At 36.2% G+C, this 22,952-nt stretch overlaps 1 protein-coding gene across 44 annotated transcripts in view; it reads left to right on the top strand.

Moving 5' to 3' along the window:
* Window positions 1-4,629: 4,629 nt before the first annotated feature.
* The window catches only part of LOC120889308 (uncharacterized), a 306,686-nt gene continuing 288,363 nt past the window's right edge, over window positions 4,630-22,952 (top strand). For 19 of the 44 annotated variants that reach the window (XM_078019397.1, XM_078019379.1, XM_078019390.1 and 16 more), the window contains exon 1: window positions 4,632-4,915. The gene's annotated coding sequence lies outside the window, so the exon portion shown is untranslated. Of the gene's footprint in view, window positions 4,916-22,952 lie in introns of all 44 variants that reach the window. The other 25 variants (XM_078019388.1, XM_078019389.1, XM_078019378.1 and 22 more) reach the window with 7 other exon arrangements.

The following is a 22,952-nucleotide window of genomic DNA, read 5'->3' on the forward strand; positions in this document are numbered from 1 at the left end:
TAAGGGCTGATGTCTTCATAACCCATTCCAACGAGTGTTCTAGGCATTTTATACAATTTACTTCTTTGTCTTTCACAACCACCCCGTGAAGTGGACATCATTATCATTCCAATTTTATAGTCATAATTTGACCAAGATCATGCATAAGAAGATAGGAGAACCTGGATTTTTAACTCTGGCTGTCTAACTCAAGAGGCCAGGCATTTACATTGCGTTAAACTGAGTGTTTGTGATCTGTAAGTTTCCAAGGAAGCTATAAAATATGGTGGTTTCTTTATCTTACTGCTACGGTCAGAATGTTTATGACCCCGGTTCCCCAATTCATATATTGAAATCTAATCTCCAGTACAGTTTTATCGGAAAATGATATGCTTATAAGGATAGAGTCCTCATGATTGGCATAAGTAGCCTTATAAGAGAGACATGATGAAACTTGTTTTTTCTCTTCAACCATGAGAACAAGTCACACACCATTTTCTTGGATTTCTCAATTTCCGTAACTCTGAGCCATACATTTCTGGTGTTTATAAATGATCTATTGTAGGGCATTTTGTTTATAGCAGTTCGAATGGACTAAGACATCTACATTCTTATTTTTTTTTGTAATCATTTTTTTTTTCCCTTTTTGATTAACCTTGAAATTCTCTTAGGCTTGATTTCTCCTTTGTATACTCCCGAGGGAATGGTTTGTTGGAGTGCTCATTGCTTTGGGGACGATTCTACTGTCCTTATTCTTCTGATATAAGTTCAAACAGGAGGCATTAGTCCTTAATATGGGATTTAGTCCATAACAAATGCTTGTTAAACGAACACATAGATATGCCTTACCCAGACACCTACACGTGTTTTCAACCCACCCTATGAAAGCCAGTCTTCAAGATGACCATAATGATCCCTGCCTTCTGATATTCATGTCCTTCTAGAATCTCCTGCTTTCAAGTGTGGGATGGGGTTAGTGTCATCCTTCTAACAAACAGACTAAAGCAGAAGCAATGGAGTGTGACTTGGAGGTTAGTACATAAAAGACAGAGTAGCATCTCTCTCACTGTCCTAGAGGGAAGCCATATTGATAGCTTGTCCTCGGAGAGGTGTAGATGACAAAGAACTAAAGCCACCTGTCAATAATCATGTGAGTTTGAAAGTGAATTCACCAGTCCCAGTTGTCCTTAGAGATTTCAGCTCCAACTGACAATTGATTTAGGGGAATTGACTATATAAGTTTCCAGGGATGTTCCCAGTTTCAGTATTAAAATCCCATTTTCTGGAAAACTACTCAGTCATGGACAAATTGAGATGCTTAGTTTCCTAGCTAGATTGCAACTGCATGAGACCCTATAAGCCAGAACCATCCAGCGAAGCGCTCCCATACCTTTGACTTTGCACATACTGCGTGAGATAGTAAGTTTGGGATAACTTGGGTGTAATTTGAAATTCAGCAATGAATAGCTAGTACATGTTCCATATCATACTGCACTAAGAAACCACATTCTGTCCCTTCCAAAAGGGTCCTGAAGATGAAAATTTTGAGGAATGATTGTATTTTTTCTCACAATCTGTTTAGGAGACGTCTCCATCTTCTGCCTTCCTATATAGTTGAGAAGGTTTTGTGTCTCCTGGCATCTTAATTTTCATTTCAACTGCAATGGAGGCATGTTGCCAGAATATGCCTTCTTAGTGGAGAAGCAGGAAGCCAAATGTGAGTATCAGTGGCATTACTGCCTGTGAACTACCCTAAATAACAAAGCAACCCCTAAAATAAATAAAATATAAAATACTGAAGACTTTCTACCTTTTACTCCCACTTCAGTATATCCTTAGAGAAGAATCTGTAATAATGTTTATGTTAGCCAGAGTTAGCTCTAGGCATCAGTAATACATTCTATTCTTCACAATTTACAAGTTTGTTTACAGTTTAGACACACAAAAATTCTCTCAGTTTTAAGATAAATAGATAGATTTAGGGCTCCATAATGTGATAAATTTGACTTCTCAGTTTCATGCTTTTAAAATTTTTCCTGGTAGGCCTAAAACATTTGAGAATTATACATTACTTTATAAGAAGCTTCAGCATAGTTTGTGTGATACTCAACTTTAAAATATTGTCTAAATATTCTGAATATATAAGTTTTGCATTAGAGGTCCATGTGTATTGTGTTACTGCAAAACATTAATCAAGCCTTATACAACTGACTTTTCAAGCTCAGAGGAAAAAAAAAGCACATTTTGATTTAATCTAAAGCACAAGTGTATATTTTTTCTATTATTTCATTTTACTGAGAGACAAAACTATACTCTCTACCTACAATTGTCTACATTTATGAATTTTATTCCATTAGGACTTTATTCCTTGAGAAGCTGTCATTTAAGATGGTGCTCTTGGTGGTTGAACTGAGAATTCAGGCTTAAGGAGCAAAGGCAGAGGAAAGAAAGAGCAAAGTTGAATCCTTTTGGCATTTGAAGAGACAGAAGCACATGGAGAGTTTGTACATTGGCTTTCAAGAAAAGTGCTTTGAATGGAGGATCCTTACCAGAAAAGAGTGGATTATACATCTCCAAATGCCAGGAGCAAAATTTAGAAAGAGAACTGGTTTAGATGGAACAATCTAAAGAGTTGTTTCTTACCTAGAATCAAATATTTAAGACCTCTCATTAAAAAATTCTGGTTTTAGAGCCTAAATGAAAATTATATATATTGACCAAAAGGTTCAATGAAGCTCTAGGTACCTTAAAATTCAGTACATTTTGTTATCTGTAAAGCTGGTTTATTTTCTGATAAAATGGACTCTTCTTTCTCCTTATAGTATTCCCTTGTTCCTCATCATCCCCAGACTAAGCATGTTAGATCTGGTCATTTCACATGGCTGTTCTTCTGTTATTTTTGAATCCAAAGCTCAGCATCTCATTTATTTTCTTTTCATCATTGTTATACAATGGGTGGACTTATTTTGTTTTTAATCTCTTGAAGTCTCTTAAGGTTTTTTTTTTTTTTTTTCCAGATCTCTTTCTATGGTTCTTTCATTGTCTCTGCTTCTTTGCTCTTGTGTTAAAAGTCTTCACATCCCATTCCCTATAACTTCCAGTTTCCGCAACTTAATCACTCCCTGTGAAACATGCCCATTGTCACCCTCCTTGCCCTGGCCTGCAGCATCCCAGATGCTTCCTGTGAGACAAATCTCAGGCGCTGACTTATGAGTTACAGGAAGCATTGTTCTTTTTTTCTAGAGCTTAAAATGCTAAAGCAGTGTAAAAATGCACTGTATTATCTTTTGATTTTGGAATGGTTGTTCTAATTCTTTTAGATTTTCCTTTTTTTCCTCGATGGTGACCAACTTTCTACCAATTTGCACCTCTTGTCACCTTTCTGCCAGAGAAGAGACTAGATACAAAGGTGAAACTTGGTCTTGCTTGATGGTGTCTCTTGTTGCAAATTTGGAATGAGAAGGGCATGAAAACTATAGGTAACCTTTGATTGTATCCTCTATGGGAGGAAACTTGTCACAGTTTTCCACAATAGGAGCTATTTTAGTATTATGACTTTTGAAATCTAATCTGATGGCCACATTTAGATCTAGATGTGTTTGTTATCCTGTAAATCTGCATTTCAAACAAAATCATGAGGCAGAACTGTTAAAAGGCAGCTCTGTAGGAAATGGTGATAAAATGATTTGTCACACTCCCCTGCTCAATGGAAATAAACATCATATCTCAGACTGCTACACCGCTAAGAGCCTCGTCAGCAGGAAGCCAACCTGTTATCCCACAGCCATTCACTCAGCAAACATTCATGGGAGCCAACTATGCCAGGCTCTAGGCTGAAGGCTGAGGATGAGTTTGCAGGAAAGAGATTATGCAAGGCTGTTGTGAGCTCATGGAGGAGAGATAGTCAATTCAGCCTGGGGGAGAAGGGTGTCACATGTTAAAAAAGTTTGAGGAGATTATATTTAGCTCATTCTCAAAGAATGAGTAGGAGTTAGGCAGGTAAAGGGTGTTGGCAGAGGTGAGAGAAAGATAAGAGATAGGAAGGGAGACAGCTTGAGCAAAGTATGAGGGCAAGAAATCAAATGCTGTCTAGGTACTAGAGCTGTTTTAAGGGTTTCAGAAATATGAAGCGCTGGTGAAAATTTAGGGGTGTGAGATGGTGTGGAAAGAAATGAGGGCAGAGAGGTGGGCAAGAAGCTGTCCTTCATGTCAAAGAGCTTCTCTCTGTGAAGATAGGGAGTCATTAAAGAGATAGACTCTTCAGATACCACGTTAATGGCTAGGGGAAGATGAAATGAATAACAAATGAGATTATGGGGGAGGTTGTCACAGGTCTAAGGAGAGTCAGGAGTCTTAGTCATGAAAGCAGTAGCTGAAATAATAAAAATGATAGATTTTAGAATTACTTAGAAGTAAAATTATCCAGACTATGTGATTTTGTTGATTACATACAAGGATTTGCAAAATCAAGAAAGATATTCAGATTGATGGTTGAACTATTTGTTTGAATGGCAGGATAATAAACCAGAGAATAGAGACAATAGGAAAAAAATTAAGGGAAATATTGATGATTTCAGCTTTTGATGTGTTGAATTTAAACAGTTTCATTGTCAAATCTGGTGCAGGTATTTAGTCTATAGTTCAGCCTATGAATCAGAATCTCTGGTAGTTCAAGGACTTGAACTTGGAAGACCTTGGCAAGTCTGCTGTTCATGAACTACAGCTGTAAATGAAACCACACAGAGAGAGAACACAGATGGAGAATGGTGAAATAAAACTGTGTGCCTAGGTGAAATTAAATTGCTGTGAAGGGAACAGGCAAAAGGAAGACTCAGAGATGTGAGGGCAACCAGGAAGATGTGATGTCAGAGAGACCACATCAGAAGACTGAAGACGCAGGATGATCAATAGCACAGAAGTCAGGTACCTTCTACAGGTAAAGATTGGAAAGTATTCTTTGGGTCTGGAAAGTTGCCTGTGTCCTTAGGAGGAAAATATAAGGGCAATTTCAGCTGAGTTATAGACCAGATGTTAAATTTCACTGAATTCTAAAGCAAATAAGAGAATAAACAACAAAAAAAAGTATAGACCATACTTCTGAGAAATTTGGAAAAGGGGCTAAGAAATTTAAATAATAGACCAGAAGACAGAGTCAGATCAAAGGAGCTTTATTTTTATTTGTTTTTAGACATTTATAGAGAAAGTCTTATGTATGTTAAAGATTATTGGGAAGAGAAGGCATAAAGGAAGGAGAAAGAAACTCAGTCTTTCAGTGTCTCCAATATAACGTTTGATCCCGAGGAATTTACTAAGAACAGAAACCTGGACTTTGGCAGAACAGAATCTGGTCGATCCAGTTTTGCCAACCACAGACACTCACTAATAAAATATGCTGTCTTTCTAGTTAGCACATTGCTTGGGGGTGAGTTGGGTAATTAAGTGAATTAGTTGAAGAGGTGTGATCTAACTCCTTCCTGTCTATAGAGGACATGCTGGGATCTTAGGAAATAACAATCAGATGGAGATTTAGGAAGGACAATAAGAGAAGGTATTAATAAAAAATGAGAAGCAATGTTTATCATGAATGAATTAATCCAAAAATTGGGCTAACATAAAAACTTTTTTGTATTAAGCAAATTATTCTTAACCCTTATTAACATGGATAATTGTGGGTTGCCTATTTTTACTCCATGATTTCACCTGATTTTCAAAAAAATGTTCCATGACTCCCTCTGGGCATTACTTTCTTTCTGTCTCTCTCTCTCTCTCTCTCTCTCTCTCTCTCTCTCTCTATATATATATATATATATATATATATATATATATATGTAAAAGTAATTATTCTGGACTCACTTAGACTTCAAGCCCAAGCAAGTGGGATACAGAACATTGAGTAAGAGATGACCTCTGTTTGGATAGAGTCTTATCAGTATTTTTTTTTTTAAATGAAGTCATTTACTTCTTGGTAAACAACAATCATAATAGTTTGGATTTTTCATTATGTTATCTAGGTAGGCCTTGCCTATAAGGATATTATTCAGCGCTATATTTATGCAAGAGTGTTACACTTTTCCTATGGTAAAAGTGTTTCTGAAATTTGGTAAATAAAGATCTTATTCAAATCAGTAAAAGAGTAATTCAAAAAATTTGACAAAATCCTTTAGTAAATAAATCCAAGGGACATTTTAAATGGATCTATTGAAGAATCAGACATTTTTGTCAATCTGGCCTTGTCAGAAGGGAGTGGGAACATGTCTCCAGTTGACAAAGTCCTACCATAGACAAAAATCATAGGAATATAATCAGCGTCTCCTCCACATTGACTTCAGCAGGTCAAGCCTCGATTAGCAGTGGTTAAGTCCTGAAGATCACACTGAGGTCCGTTTCATTCCAACATAACTCCACTAAGCTGTTGGAAGGAAACTTGCCAGCAGGAAGTCTGTGAGCAAACTGAACTGGACAAATATAGTCCAGAGCACAGAGGAGCTTCAGATGTAATGGCCTCAGGGAGACAGCAAACTCCCGTGGCCCACAGGCCAGTCTAAAGCACCATCAAGGAAAGGGCTCTGGGCACAAAGGGTTAAGGTAATTTCTAAGCCAAGGAGACTGAGTGGCAAATGAGGACAGATTCTAGAAGCATCAGGTAGACCTGAAAGGAGAATTGACACTGTCCTTTGATTTCTATAGTCTTTAAAGATCACTTTTAACATCTATTTTAGTGAAGTTACTTATCATATGCTCTAATTGTTTTATTGCTACATTTTGTGATCATGATTGTATTCTATTTGCCTGTTATTGGCTCTATCAGCTCTTTCTTTCCCCTCTCGGGTTTTCTCTCTGCCTTTCCTTTTCTTTATTTTTATCCTAGCATTAGTATCACCTTCTGTCAGTACACTTTCTTTGAGACATGATTTATCTTATTTGCCCCCTGATGTTAAAGAGAAAAAACACTTTGAGAGAAATACAACACATCTTATTTGTACAGTCAGGGGTAGACTTTTACTGGAATGATGATCTACGCACTCATGTTGGTTTTTCTGCTTCTAAAGAATAACAAACAGTATAGTCCCCATGCCTTACCGTTAATATAGGACTTCTCACTTACTTACTCAATTTCACAACTATTTCAAGAGAAATTTTGTGAATTTCATTTTTTAGAGGCAGAAACTGATGTTCTAGAAGGTCACACAACTCTGAGGTTTTCAATCAACAATCCATGTCTAGCAAATGTTCTTTTAGAAAATCATACTGGATAAACCTTTCAGTATGTAGAACAAATTTTGATAGTTTGAGATAACCAGAAAAAGATTTGGAAAACATGTGACTAAAGGAAGAAGAATAATACTAACAGAACTAGTAGTAACATCTTGAGCTACTAGTCAGATTCCTGGACAAATGTCTGTTGATTTCAAAGTATTATAGAACCCCATTTCCAACCATTTACAAGTTTTTAAAGAGTCTTATAAGGAGAATGGATATCTTGAGTCTATTTAGACTTGTGAAGGAGAAAGATGGTTTGGCCTGCCTTATAGCATGTAGCAGTTTGGCCTAATTATGATCCTTGAAATCATGCATGTGCACACAAAACACTTTATATAAATCCATATTAGAGATGGGCAAGTCAATTTAATGAAAATAAAAATTGGATATGATCTTGGATATTTTCATAATTAAGTTATCTGATAACTACTTACATATACTTAATCCTCTTCTTTTAAGTAATTAAAAATATGTTATTGTAACAATGGATTCATCCAGGGCAAATGTTGGTCAAACCATAAATTAATCAATCTTGAATGCAACCAATATAAAAGACAAAGTGCAAAAGAACATCTAGGATGTAATTTCCTATTGTATGAAGACTTCTAATGGAGAAGAAGTGCATTTGCTTAATTAATTATGAAACAGGCTCCAAAGAAATTATTCTTCTTAAAGCCCATCACCTTGTTGGTTTTCTCCCCAGCGGAACTGGTTATGAAACACCTGATGGTGTCTAGGCCAGAAGTAAATAGCTCATGGCAGCAGAGAGCTCATTAGTCAGCATGGATGCATATTTGAGATGTGTTGAGGGGCAGAGGGAGCTCAAGTGATTACATCTCCAGGTGTGGAATCTCTTTAATTCTAATTCTAGGACTGATCTGGAACATAGTTTCAGTTTAGGCAAAACTATGAACTTCATGTCTAGGCATCTCCTCTGGGGAAACCTCATTACCGTGGCTGCTAATTTTGCTCAGCATCCTTTGCCAGGAAGGATGATAACACTTTTATCTCCCTAAATTACAAAGACTAAAAGTACCCTTCAAGGGTGAGAGAGTCTGCAAATGAGCAATCAAGTAATAAAAACATCAAGAGAAAATTAATGACTTCTCCTTCAAACATGCACGATAGTAGCAACCTATATAGAGAAATTCCATTTGTGTGAAAGGCTTCAGGCTTATACTCTAATTCTTTTACTCTGATCTCTGAAAGAAAAATCTAAAACTCTTAGTGCCTAGAAACCTATAAGCATGAAAGAATCATCATTGCTTAACTTGAACACAAGAACTATGTTAAGATTGCCATAGGACTAGACTAGATGGGCTATAAACTCATAGGAAAGAAACTGAAATACCATTGCACACCTCCTGTATGTGGAACAACTGGGATTCTCATTGGCTGTTGGTGGAACTATAAAATGGCGCACAGCTTTGTGAACCTATTCAAGAGTTTCTATTAAAAAGATATTTACCCAATGACTAATCCATTCCATCTGTGAAAAAATTTTTATGAAGACAATCATAGCACCTTTATTTATAATTGTCCACTAAATGGAAACTGGGTTATATTCACACACACACACACACACACACACACACACACACACACATAGTCACGATCCACACAATGGCATATAGGCCAATGATGTGCCACATATGTGATGATGATCCTACAAGATTATATTCCATAGTGATGTTGTTGCCCTGATAATTTATATAAGAACATTCTATAATGTTCACAAAATAATGAAATTGGCTAATGATGTTTTTCTCTCCATTCACTTAGCATTCACTTATATGCTAAGTGAATATTACTTAGCAGTAAAAAAGATAAACTCCTAATGTGGTAAAAATATGTTGAGCAAGAGGATCCTCACACAGAAAGTATAATTATGATTCTATTTACATATAATTCAAAAAAATAGGTCAGACTCATCCATGGTGATAGAATTTAGAATAGTGGTTATCTGTAGAGGTGGGAGGGTGGGTGTTATTAATTGTGAAGGGATTGAAAAAAAGTTTCTAGAGTTGGTGAAAATATCCTATAACTTGACTTACACTGGAGAGTCCTGTGTCAAGATGTATAACAAAAGTGTTTTATTTTGCTCCACATAAATTATACCTTAATAAAATCTTAAAAATTCTCTTAGCTTTTGTAATGGAATAAAAGTTTGAAAAGGAAATTTGTGTGAGTCCTCAGTGAGGACAACCTGAAGAAACAATAGGGCTAATGAGCACATATTAGCTTAATTATGCCTCTCGTGTTTTTGGATGAGGGGAAAGGGGTTTGTGCATGATTACTAGAAAGGGACAGTATGGACAGAAATAAAGATAGTTGATGATTGGCATATAGATAGATGATGGTTGGCATATGGATGGCTTTCATCAGAGAGGATATGAACACAACTCTATTTCACCATCTTGAAAACCATATAATTTCAGTTCATCAAGAGACAGGATCTTTAGCAAGGCAGCTTTGTCTGGAAATAGTGGAAGTGATGTTGACACAGAGGATGCTTATGGACATGGTGGCTATCCAATATAAGCCTGTGGAAAGTTATAGTATACTCAGTGTGTTAGAATTTGTTCCAGAATATATGTGAGACCCTTGAAGCCTCAAGTTGTTTAGGGGGCAGGAGCCTTTATTTATTTATTTTTAGAAAAAAAGAATGGTTAAAATTCTATATTAAAAGGTGATAGGATGAATAAGAGACATTGGGTATATAAACTGTTGTGATTTCATCTGTTCTCAAAACTAGCAAGTATAAGAACATTGAGCTATATTGAAAAGGAGACTGATGGGGAGTACATCCCTACATATGTGTGTGCTTTTGGTCCCCAGGGTCAAAACTTGCTGAGTTTGATTAGGTTTGTCTGTCAGTTTCACTACTATAACGTGTAAGCCGTTAGAAACAGACTTTCAGTTTCCAAATTTTCAAAATAGTAGAGATGAGCTTGCCTGGAAATGAATCTTCATAGCAGTGAATGGGGATGCTCACTTGGAATGGAACCCGAAATAGAGGGATATTTTCTCTTAGAAAGGCTTTCGGATATTCTCTAAGCCATCTATAATACTCAGACTGAGAGTTTCCCATCCATGACAATAGCATGTCACCAAGATGTCAGCAGAAGCTATAACAAAGCATCTTTGCCTAACACAAAGGTGTTTTTCAAATTAGAGGAAGTGTGTATCCATGGCTTCAGTTAACCTTCCTAAGGCAAAAGAGCAAAAAAAAATTTCCCATATTTGCAGATCAGGTAATAAAAATAACCCAACATGTGTAAGTTTAGCTTGGCATGAGTGTCAATCTCTAGCATGTTCAGGTCAAAACCTTAAACTTACTTCTCGTGTAAAAGCAGACATAGAAGTCATGGGGAAGAAAAGTATTATTTATTTCAATTTAACATTTAGAAAATATTTCTGGTCCACAAAAGGTATTATTGTGTTGAGCATTCTTTTTCAGCATGAAAAATAAACTTTATCAAAACAATTGAAAACTGAAGAGACAATAGTGTGATGTCATGGGTGGATACTGGAGGCAAACAGAACTGGCAATGAATTTTGCCCTCACCAGTTCCTACTCACTCTAAATGTGAGTTCGGTTAAGATACGCAGCTGTCAGGTTTCTTTCTCACTCATGTTACAGGTCTCATCAGGCTGGCTCTGTTTCTGCTCTGAGTTTTCTTCATCTAAAATGTAAAGAAGCAGCAGCTCATCTTTTGTTGTGGAGGACATGGTTGGCCTCCTGGGAATTGGACACAGAATAACCTTGCGTAGGAACTGTGGGTGGGGTTGTATAGCCTGGGTGAAAGGAAGGGCCCACCAGAAATGGCAGCTGATATTTGCAATATCATCTCTTTCCATGAATTTAGTGAAGTTGCTTTTTCAATTTCAACTTCCTTCAACTGTAAAACAAGGCTAATACCCCTTGACTCTACAGCAGTTTCCAGTGAACAGAGGTAAATGATCTGGCTTTGAATACACTTTTTCTAGCACTTTTTTTTTGTAATATTTGTGAATGTGGATAAAGAGCTGATTTACATTGCTGTGAATTTCAGCATTCACATATTAATTACTTACATAATCTTGAGAAGTCATAGTTTACTGACCACTCGTCTTACTGTGTGCTTTGTCAGAATTTACTTTGAAAGAATTTTATCTAAAATTTACCAGCCTATAGGGGAACCCAACATGAACTATTGAACACAAAATTCAAAGTTTCCATTAAGCTTCATATGTGAGAATATGGGAGGGGAGAAGAGTAATATTATTCACATTTTATGATTAAATACATTAATTCAGTAAAAATTATTTAGAGAATTCATTCATTCATTAACAAAGTTTTAAGACTCATTTCTTCTGATTATTGAGCAGTAGTATGTGTCCATACAGAAAGCTTTAAATAGTCATTAATAATCTCACTCCAAGAAAACCACCTTTGGATACAAACACACACACACACACACACACACACACACGTTTAGTATTTCACAAAACTGGGATCATAATGCATATAGTTCTTTTCAGAGTTGGTTTCTTTACTTGACAGCATGTTTTGCTTTCCTATCTCTTAACTCATTACTTTTAAAAGATGTTTAGTATCCTTCTATCATATATCATCTATTAATCCATCATTAGATAGTCCATGAATTAATCATCTTTCTATTTTTTGATAATTATGCTATTATATTATGATTTTTTGTTTTGGATTGTTTTGCAACTAATACAACAGTGGATTGAATATCTACCTATCTATATATCTATAAATATATACTTGTTTGCATCTAAAATTATTGAGTAGTATTCTAAAAAAAACTAGGATTCTAAAAGAATAATGAGGTCAAAGAATGTGTTTGTCTTTAAAGTACTTGCTACATGTTATTCGTTTGTTTTTCAGAAAGTTTTCACAAAATTTTAGCAAAAATATTTTTACTTCTTGCCATGTGCACAGTGCAGGTTGGGTGGGGATTGGGAGTAGGTGAGGATGAGAAGCTGGGAGATGTAATATAGACATGAATAAGATCTTAAAAAAAGATCTGGCTTAGGAAGAGAAAAAGGCTCATAAATAAAGATAAGATATAACGTAGGAAGACCTGATTGTGGGCTAAAGCACAGAGCAGCCAAGGTCAAGTGGCTGAATGGGAATGATGGTATTTCCAAATCCTAACCTGGAGGTACAGTTACAGTTTTGGGTTGTAGTTGGTTTGGTGGGCAGGTAGCAGGCTAATCAATGGGGCTAGGTATGTATGGGCCTTCCCCAATATCATAGAGCTAGTTATTGACTTGTGACCTGGGCCTTCTGATCTCACAGTCAGTTCCCCTTATGCCATGCCAGGCTGCCTCTCAAGACAAGGCATGTGCATATACTGTGATGAGTCAAATTACAACACCACCATGGCGCAACCAAGTGATGGAATGTATGACACAGACATGTGTTTCCTGAGGTGGTGGTTCTGCACCCAGAGACTTCATTAGACCAGGTAGATTTTGAAACAATTACTGAAAATGTGCTCTTTCTCAGTTCCCATGACCTCTTGCAGATTGATTCACTGTCTTCTGCTGACTCTGTCTTCAACTAAATCTTTCATGTGGGGATTCTAGCATGCCATTGCAATGACAAAGCTACTTTTTTTGACGTTCTCTTCCTCTTGCCCTCTGACAAGTGTTTCAGATGTCTCTTTTCAGGTACTTGGCACTTAACTGATTTTAATGGTAATTGGGCCCTGTTCTACACCAGTACTTCCAGCTCCTATAGGTAGAGCTATGAACCTAAAGTCAGGACTCTCTTCACAGGATGTTTATATTTTAGTGAGGGGAGACAGACAAAAATTAAGTTAATGTGCATAGTAATACCAGAGACTGGCATATGATATAATAGGGTGAAACAGGAGGATAGGATAGTGATGGAAATGAGCCATGTAGAGGTGATGGGCAGGGAAGGACTCTTGGAGGAGTTGTCTTTAAACTAAGAATGGAATAGCAGGAAGACCTAACCTTACCGAGACTGAGATAGAGTATTCTGCACAGAAGAAGCACAGAGTACAAAGATCCTGAATATTGAACAAGCTTTGAGTTTTCGATAAGTTGCAAGAAGATCTGTGTGGCTGGAAGTAGTGAGTGAGGAAAAGAAAGGTTAAAAGACCATCTTAGAAATATAGAGGCCATATCCTGTGGGATCAAGTAGGCTATGGTTAGGAGTTTCAATTTTACATTCAGTTCAATAAGAAGATATCAGAATGCTAGAGATCACAATAAATATGCTTATTTGAAAACTAAAGATAATAATGTAGTCATAGAAAATGAAAAGATGTTTGGGTCTTGTTTCCTCAGGCCTCACCCTCCTCCAAGAGAAATGAATTATTGAACAAAGAGGTAGAGGAGAATAATAGTATAATAGACGAAGGTGAACTTGCACAGGATTCTAAGGCATTGGCAGAATGTGGCCAGGTGGCTAGCAAGAAGTTTGGAGAAGGAGTAGGCTCCTCCGTGTGATGATGGAGAAGATGGATTTTTTCTGCACAATTTAGGAGTGAGTTATCTATTGAGCATGTGAATAGATTTAACAGATCTTTGGTAAGACAGTCTGAAACTATTATGAAGCACCTGAAATAGAAATACAGAATTAAGAGCCCTAAATATACAGTGCTTTGCATATATCCTTTTGGTGGAAAAGATGTGGTTAAAACAATAAATAGTGCATTTATTGAAGAAGTAAAATCTGCATGGGACAATATTTTACAAGTTATTTATCATCTGAACTATAGCAACCAATAGATTACACAGTAACTTCTATGACTTTGGAACCTTGGTTTCTTACCAGGTGGACACGGGGCTTTGATGATATTCATGGGAAAAAAGTCATTCTGTCCATGTGAGTTCAAATTTCAAATCACATTTTTGGAGGCCAGAAAATTGTCTTAAAAATGAGAGAATAATTTGAATTTGAATTTAGATATAGGATTCTAGGAAATAAAACATTATGAAGAGAAGGAAAATGATAGTGATAGTGAAGGACAGGAGTATACCAGGAAAAAAAAAAAAAGAGCTCACTCATGGAGATGAGCCTTGTGATGTCACCATTTAAAAGGTGAATAGGTAAATAGGGAAAATTGCTCAGCATAAAACAGACAATGTGTTGTCTTTGTTCTAATATTTGAAATAGAGTAAAGCACAGCTTTGATAGACAGCAGAGAGCAATATGATGAAGATAATCTGATTAAGACAGCTTTAAATCCTTTTGAATAATTTCCCTTATTTTATATATGATGCTACCTTTCTAAGCCCCAAAGTCTTAACCCACTCTAACATCAACTCTAAAGTCCAAAGTCTCATCTAAATGTCACCTCAATCAAATATTGGTGAGACTTGAGGAACAATTCTGAGGCAAACTTTCTTTTCAGTTATGAATCTGTGAACTTATGTGCTTCCAAAGTTCAGCGGTAGAGTGGGCATACACATAGATACCCCCTTCTGAAAGGTTGGAGCGGGAAATAAGGAAGGGAGGTCCCAGGCAGGTCCAAAATCTAGCAAGGCAAATTTCATGAGCTCTTGAGGCTCAAGAATATATATATACTTTTTGCCTTCTGTTCTCTCTTTCAGGCTTCCTGGGTGATATTATCACCCCCAAGTCTTTGTAGTATAGCCCTGCCCTTCCAGCTGTCTGTGAGGACCCTGTCCTCTGAAGTGAAATGTATGATACTCAATACTGGACTATAATATAGCAGGGTGATTAAATAAGTAAACATATTTCTTCAATAGCCTTTTTGCTTCTACGATTAGTTAACTCAGAACCATCTTCTTTGGAAATTCCTTGGAATCCTGACATCCAGAAAGACCGAAGTTTTCTGTGAGGCAACTTTCACTTGTCCCCTCTGACTTGTCCAGCTCCCTGCCAGATTGGCCACTCTCCAGCTAAGACCCTTGGTATTTACCAGTAGGATCTCATTCCCTTGCAATCAGCTGACAAGAAGGGTGTTATTAGAACTGACTCAAGAGATCTTTTAGCAGCTCTGCCCTTAGAGTTGAGCATTTTAATTTCTGCTCTGTCACAAGGCCCTCACCTTCCTCCTGTCACCCAAGGAGGAAATTGCAGCAGTGGGGCCTTCAAGATCCTCCCCAGAACCTTAAGCTGACTCAGATCTCTTCCCAGAAACACCGAAAGAAAGCCCTCAACTTCCTGCCCTTCAACCCAAAATGCATTTGCATTTTTGTTCACCCAAGGCTTTTCCCTCCCCTAAGGAGAAGGGATGTCCATCTCTCTACTTGGGGCCAAATCCTTTCGTTACATCCCTTTAGCCAACTCTATTCTGTCTTCTTAGAGACACTGCTCCATTGATTACTTTCTCTCCTTTATAGTTTTTAGTCTTTATTTCAATGTTTCTTTGATTCTCAACAGATACATAGCTTCTATCTTAAAAAATAAAGTAAATCCACCTTGGCTGAGCCTGCCTGTCTTTCGATAGCATCTGTTTTCTCTTGTGCCCTCCCTTTCGTGGTTTAGCTCCATTGTCCGTCTTCTCTGTCCTCCATCCCCACTTCACTATTCTAGATCCTAAGCTAGCTGCTGACCATAAGAGCCTGGGAATTTACCTTACAGAAGTTACTCATAAACTCCTTGCTGTTCTTTGGAGTAAGCAGAGTTCAAATTGTCCCTCAGATTGTCCCAGTTGAATCTCCTCTGTTGGTGGTTTTCATTTGTCTTCCATTAAATGTTGGCTTTCATCAGAAATGTTACCAGATCGCCTCCTGTCTGATAAGACAACTTTCCAGGCGGATCTTATCTTCTTTCATATCTTCAAATGCCACCTGATATGGAAGGTTCCCTGGTCAGTATCTACGCCTCTCACCCAGAGGACACTTCTCTAGAAGTTCCACAAGCCTCTCAAATAGCATTGTAAAAATTAAACTCGACATCTTCCCCTTCATCCACACCCCTCCTGCATTGGCTTCTTCCTGTTCTATTTAATGAAGATGCCACCAGGAAGCTACTACAACTGGAAACCTTCCAGTCGTCCTCTGATTCCTTTCCATCTCCACCTCAGATTTTTTTCCTCAAATCTGAAACTCATCTTCCCTTTTTTTTCCTATGGGCATGCCCTTCTGAAGGTGTTTATCATGTCTTTCGAGCACTTCTAACCCACTTCCTTAACTTCAAACTTTTTCACTTTAACTTCAAATATCTTCACCTTAATTCACTCCCACACTAATGTTGGAGGGAAATTTCTAAAATGCAGTCTGAATGGCAAATACGGCTGTCCTCAGGTAACATGCAAGAACATCTTTCCAAACCAAATAAAACCCCTCTTAATTTGGGCCAGCCTGTTTTCTTACCATACTCCTTTCTTCCTTTCACATTTGTTCCTCTTCATTTTTCTTCTTCATATTTACTTTTTCTCAAGTCATTCAGAGCTACCACCCTGAACTATGATATATATATATATATATATATATATATACATATATATATATATATATTAATTTGTGCCAGTGCTTCCCTCTGCCATGCATATATAGTCCCTCTTTCTTCCTCTTCATATGCCTTTAAACACTTCCACTGCTATGAGAGATGGAGCTAGATGGCACATTGCATTTGAAACAATTGTAGTTTCTGTTGTATGCTTAGGATTCCTTATGTGTCCACCACCAGTGTGGGAGCTCCCATAGGCCAAGGTGAGTCTAGTTCACCTCTTGGTCTCCAGAGTTAAGCAGAGAGCAGTGCTGGCACAAGGAGGGTGCTAGATGAATGAGGAAGCACTATATGAATAAGGGAAGGACTACGTATCTGTATAAATCCTGATGGAGATGTATTTGGCCAAGATAAGCTTAAGGTGCTTCTGATTCCTTGGATTTTGAACACTGTGACAACTTCATGACCTCAGGAAAACTACTTAAAAAAACCTGGTTAGTATTGATTTTGGTCTATAGAGAAAACACCAGACATCTCCTGAGTAAATTCCTCTATCACATAGCAGTGGCTAATTAATAAACCTTTGATAAAATTAATGAAAGAGCAACTTAGTGATTGAAATATTAATTCTATTTAAAAACATTTTTTTGTAAGAAGTGTACCCTACTAACAATAAAACATCCCCCATTATGTTATAATGTAAAGAAGAAATATATTTCTTCAAGTTTTTTTTTTCTTATAGCAAAGTTAGAATTTATTTGATGTTTGAAAAACATTCCTATTATTTCTGAAATAATCATTTGTTTAAATTCTTCTCGGGGTACTTCTTTGTTAATCCCAATAGTATTGTGTGTATTGTGTGTGTGTGTGTGTGTGTGTGTGTATAGAACTATTGTTTATTTTCTTAGATTTGTGTAAAAGAACTATTGTATTTACTACTCACTTCAGCTTTCTCTGAAGTCCCTTCCTATGGTGCTCAGGAACATGCATCACGCTAAAATTGACTATTTTCTGAAAAATGTAGAGCACATGTTCATACAGAGGAGAAGTCAGAATGACAAAGCTATTTCAGGTAAATATGTCTGCAGTTGAGATTTCATTTCCTCAGAAACCAAGCTTTGTTTGTGGCTAAGTTGAACACATCTAAATGAATGGGTTCATAACAATTAAAACACTGGCTAAACTGATCTTGGAAAAATATTTTGAAAACTCAGTCTATAGCTGAAAATAATGTATAAACTTAAGAACTTGATCAAATATCATGCAGAGACCTATAAAAATGTATCACAGAAGGAATTAGATGCACTCGATATGTTCTATACATATATAACTGATATTGAGTTATTTACCATCATCATTTTTTTCTTTTAAGATTCTAAAGTGCATTGGAAAAAACAAAGTGATAAAAGTATGTGAAGGGCTCTCTCATTTTTATTGTGACTTGGTTGTTTTGTGAAAATTGCAAAGTTATGTCTAGTTCTCTGAAACTAGCAGAATAAAGATGATGTATCTCGTATATATTATGAAAAAATCATAATTCTTATCAAGTGAAACACATCTCCTCTGCATAAAACACTCAGATATATTAGTGAACATTTATTTTTCCTCCCATATTTTAGTGTCAAACAATATATATTATGACTAGTGGGTACATATATCTGAAACAAGCTCTCTCTTGGAACATAAATACATAAGTTTTTTTTTAGTAGTATTAAATAATATTGACCTGAAAAATTGCCACATTCAAAACTAGAGAATACAATGAACTAAAGACAAGGGGAATTATGAAAGTACAAATTCATCAACCCAATTTAATTCAATAGAAAGGGGCCCGAGAATGTACTTTTTATGAGCTCTTCAGTTAACGTTGAAGCATAGCCAGGTTTGGGAAAAGTGCTGACAAGAACCAAATTCTCTGCCTGGAATTCATTTTGACATCCATGGATCGTAATGTTCTCCAGTACTAGGGACAAGATAGTAAACAATGTCCCTGCTGGTGGCAAAAGAGAAGGGAGCAGGTGTTTCCCTCTTGCTTCCCTCATATGATGATAAATATGTGTGTTATGGGTGGACACTAGCTGGCTGAAGTGTCCAGTTTGACCCACTTGGAATTGTCAGCTGGTGGTTGGTAGAAAACATGGAGATTCCTTTAGTATAATTTATCATTTTTAGAGTTGAGGAAACATTTATAGAGATATTAAGTTCCTTGGCAAGATCACATGGACAATTCTGGGAAGACTTGGAAATAGAACTCAGGTCTCCTGAGACCTCATCAAGTGCTTTACTCAATTAAAAACAAAGCTCTTTGTAATCAGATTTCATCCTAACTTTCCAGTCTTATCTCTTATTATTTTACTTTTAATATATTTAAAAATTTTCCTCAGAACCCTGGATGTTTTACAATATAGTAGATATTAGTGGAAATGCCTATTCAGAGCCACTTTTTCCTTCTTTTGGTAAAAGCCCTTGGGATTTCACTGTGAAGCTGGTTATGCTTCACTTTTACCTGGTTCTTGTGGGATTTTCTACAGTCCCATGGCTTGAGGAACTGGGTGTGACTTAAATGAGGATGTTTGAAGATAGAGTGATAGGGTCAGTGAGAATGGGGACTCATCCAAGCCAGCAAGGGTCATACTGGCCACTTTGTTTTGAACCACAGGGAAAGAGTCATTTTCTCCACTATGATGCTTATGAGGGGAACAACAACAAAAAAAATGCGGCTAGATTTGGCAGTAGTTGAGAAGATCTTACCTGAGAATTAAGTTATCACAGAAAATAAAGTCATGTGCAGAAAAGACACTTGATGTATCTGTTATACATCTGATGATACTCTGAATCTAGTTATGTGTCAGAACATCTCCTGGATTAGCCAGTTAAGGTACTGAATAAATTGACTGTTGGATTAAGCCAGTTGGATTGTACTTTTTTTTTTTTAATTTATAGATGGAAGAGATCTTTGGTAACATATATGGTTCTAGCATTTTGCAATCACTCTACTATTGTATTATAGTACCAATCTTGTTTTTTTTTTTTTCCTCTTGGGAAGCTACTCATTAGAAAAGTCAAGAAAAAGTTACCTGAGTTGTTACATATGTTGCTTACAAAAACCAATTTCCTGGTTATTGGTTGTTTTTTCCTGATGTCCATTAAGTTAAGTATGTGGGAAATGGCTTTATAACTGCTAAAACACTAATCTAGATCCCTAAAAATCTTAATGAACACAGATTCTTTTTGTGGTGTTCATTTTTATGCAGGAAGAGATAACATTTTAAAAGAAACATGGAAAATTTTCTGTGTAGAAGGTAGTGAGGGATATATGCAAACAAAATAGAAAGGCCCCAGTGGCCAGGATAGTCCCTGTAGCCCTCAACTGCAGTTAATCTGATGTTTAGATATACTTCAATAAACAGAGTTCAGGCCTTCCATCGTATATCCTGGTACCAGCCTGACCCCATGGACGTAAAAGTCAAGCCCACCACTATAGAGTGAGGCTCTAAACCCAGCAACCAAGTCAGCCACTTTGAAGTCAAATGTTATCACTAGGTTGTCCTTCATGGATACAATCTCCAGGTCTGATCCACAAACTCAGTCTCTAGGTCCATCTCAATGGATCTTAGCACAAAATCAGCCTTCTAGGACCACAAATCTAAGCCCAACCCTCTAGATCCAGGTTCTAGGCTACCTTCTGTAGATCCAAGCCCCAGGTCACCCAAGTGCTGCCATAAGCCGCCTGCCCAGCAGCATGACCTCCTGAAGACTCTACCATGCCAGATAACCTGTACAGAATCTCCGGGCAAGCTGACCCAGTGAGGGACCTTTCTTGCTTAAACCAATTTTAAAAGACTGGAATAAACGTCTACTTCTTCAAATGCACAGAAACAAACTCATGGCCACAAGATTCATGAATAATCCGGGGAACATGATGCCATCAAAAGAACAAATAAAGCATCATGAATTGACTCTAAAAAAAAACAAAGATTTACAAATTGCCTGAAAATAAATTTAAAATAATCTTCTTGAAGAAATTCAATGAGCTCTAAGAGAACACAGAGAAAATAATACATGCATAAAACTGAAAACTTCCATAAAGAAGCAAAAATCACAAAAAAAGTACCTAAAAAGAATTATGGAACTACAGAACACAATGACTAAAATGAAAAAGTTCAGAGAGATCTTCCAGAGCAGACTTGATCAATCAGAAAATAGAATTAATGAGTTCAGAGAGTTCTTTTGAGATTGTTAGTGGAACAAAAAGAAAAAATAATTCAGAAGATTAAAGAAAGCTTGTTGAATTATGGGATATCATCAAGCAAACCAATATAAGCATTATGGGTATTCCAGAAAAAGAAAGTGGCATAAATATAATTTAAAAACATGATGACAGAAAACTCTTAAATTCTGGAGAGGGAAATGACCATTCAGGTTCATGAAATTCATAGGTCTATAATAAATTAAATACAGATAAGTTTTTATTAAAAATACATTAAAGATCAAAGACAATGAAAATTTGAAAGCACCCAAAGAAAAACAACTTGTCACAAACAAGGGAAAATTTTTAAGACTATTAGTGGATATCTCAGCAGAACTTTGAAGCCAGAAGACAGTGGGATGATATATTCTAACTTGTTGGAAAAAAAAAGAACTGCCAACCAAGAATAATGTAACTGGCAAGGCTGTCCATTAAAAATGAAAAAAATACACTTTCAGGATAAATAAAATCTGTGGGAGTTCATTTCCACAAAATGTGCCTTATAAGAAATACTAGAAGGGAGTTCTTCAAGTTGAAATGAAACTATACTAATACATGTGAAAGTATGAAGTCACTCTAAGGTAAGGGTAAAGTCAAATTTGGAATAGTTTAACACTGTAATGGTGATGCATACTATTTAACTCTAATAAAAAAAACTTATAAAAGTGTTTAAAGTAAAAATAATTATAGCTACAATAATTTGTTAATAGATATGTATAAAATGTAAAATGTGACATCAATAGCATAAAATTTAGAGGAAAGGTAAGTTAAAACATTGAGTTTCCATATACAGTAGAGTTTAAGTTGTTATCAGCTTAAAATAGACAAAGAAAAAAAAATCTATATTACATACACAAAAAATAAAGAGAAAGGAATCATACATAATTACTAAACCCATTAAATCATAAAGAAAGACTGTAAGAGGTGAAGAATGAAACAAAAAAATTATAAAAGAATTAGAAAACAGTCACCAAAATGACAGTCTTTGCTTACAAATAATTAAGGGTAAATGGTTGAAATTATTTCATTAAGCAACAAAGAATGGATGACTGGATAAAGATCCAACTACTTGCTGCCTACAAGAAACTCATTTTAGTTTTAAGGATACATATAGGTTGGAGATGAAAGGATGAAAAATTGTATTCCATTTAAAAGGTAACCAAAAGAAAGCAGAGATGTCTCTTCTTAAATCAGAAAAAAAGTAGAGTAAGTTACTAAGTGTAAAAAGAGATAAGATAGTTATTTTATAATGACAAAAGGGTCAATTCATCAAGAGAATATAGCAATTGTGATTATATACATGCACCCAATGTTAGAACACCTAAATAAATAAATAAAAATATTTAAAAAGCTGAGGAAGAAATAGTGCTATAAAAAGAGTAGGAAACTTTAGTGCCCTGCTTTCAATGATGGATTGATCATTCAGACAGAAAATAAGCAAGAAAACAATGAAATTGAACAACACTGTAGACATATAGAGAGCATTTCTTTCAACAGCAGCAGACTACACACACTTCTTAAGTTCATGTGGAACATTCCTCAGGACTGATCATAAGCCACAAAACAAATCTTAACAAATTCAAGCAGTCTGAAATTATTTCAAATATCTTTTCTGATTATAATAATATGAAATTAGAAAACAGTAACAGGAACAAATACATGGACATTAAGTAGCACACTCCTGAACAATCAATGGACCAAAAAGAAATAAAAAAGTAACTTAAAATATTTTAAACAAATGAAGATTGAAACAACATTTCCAAATTTATGGGATGAAACAAAAGTATTTCTAAAAAAGAGTGTTTGTAGTGATAAACCAACTGCTGTGGTTTGTATATAGTTTGAGTATATTCTTCAAGTGTTCATGTGTTGGGATTATTGTCCCTTGTGTGGCAGTGTTAGGAACTGGTATGCACTTTAAGAGGTGGAATCTAGTGGGGGGTCCTTAGGTTACTGAGGAAATGGAGATTAGGGAAACACTTCTGGAACTCCTGAGTTTTCAGAAGGGTGAGTTGTTATAAGAGCAAGTCTGGCCCCTGAATCAATGTTTGGCATCCACTT

This window comes from Ictidomys tridecemlineatus, chromosome 8 (genome assembly GCF_052094955.1).
Source record: "Ictidomys tridecemlineatus isolate mIctTri1 chromosome 8, mIctTri1.hap1, whole genome shotgun sequence".
Classification (NCBI taxonomy): domain Eukaryota; kingdom Metazoa; phylum Chordata; class Mammalia; order Rodentia; family Sciuridae; genus Ictidomys; species Ictidomys tridecemlineatus.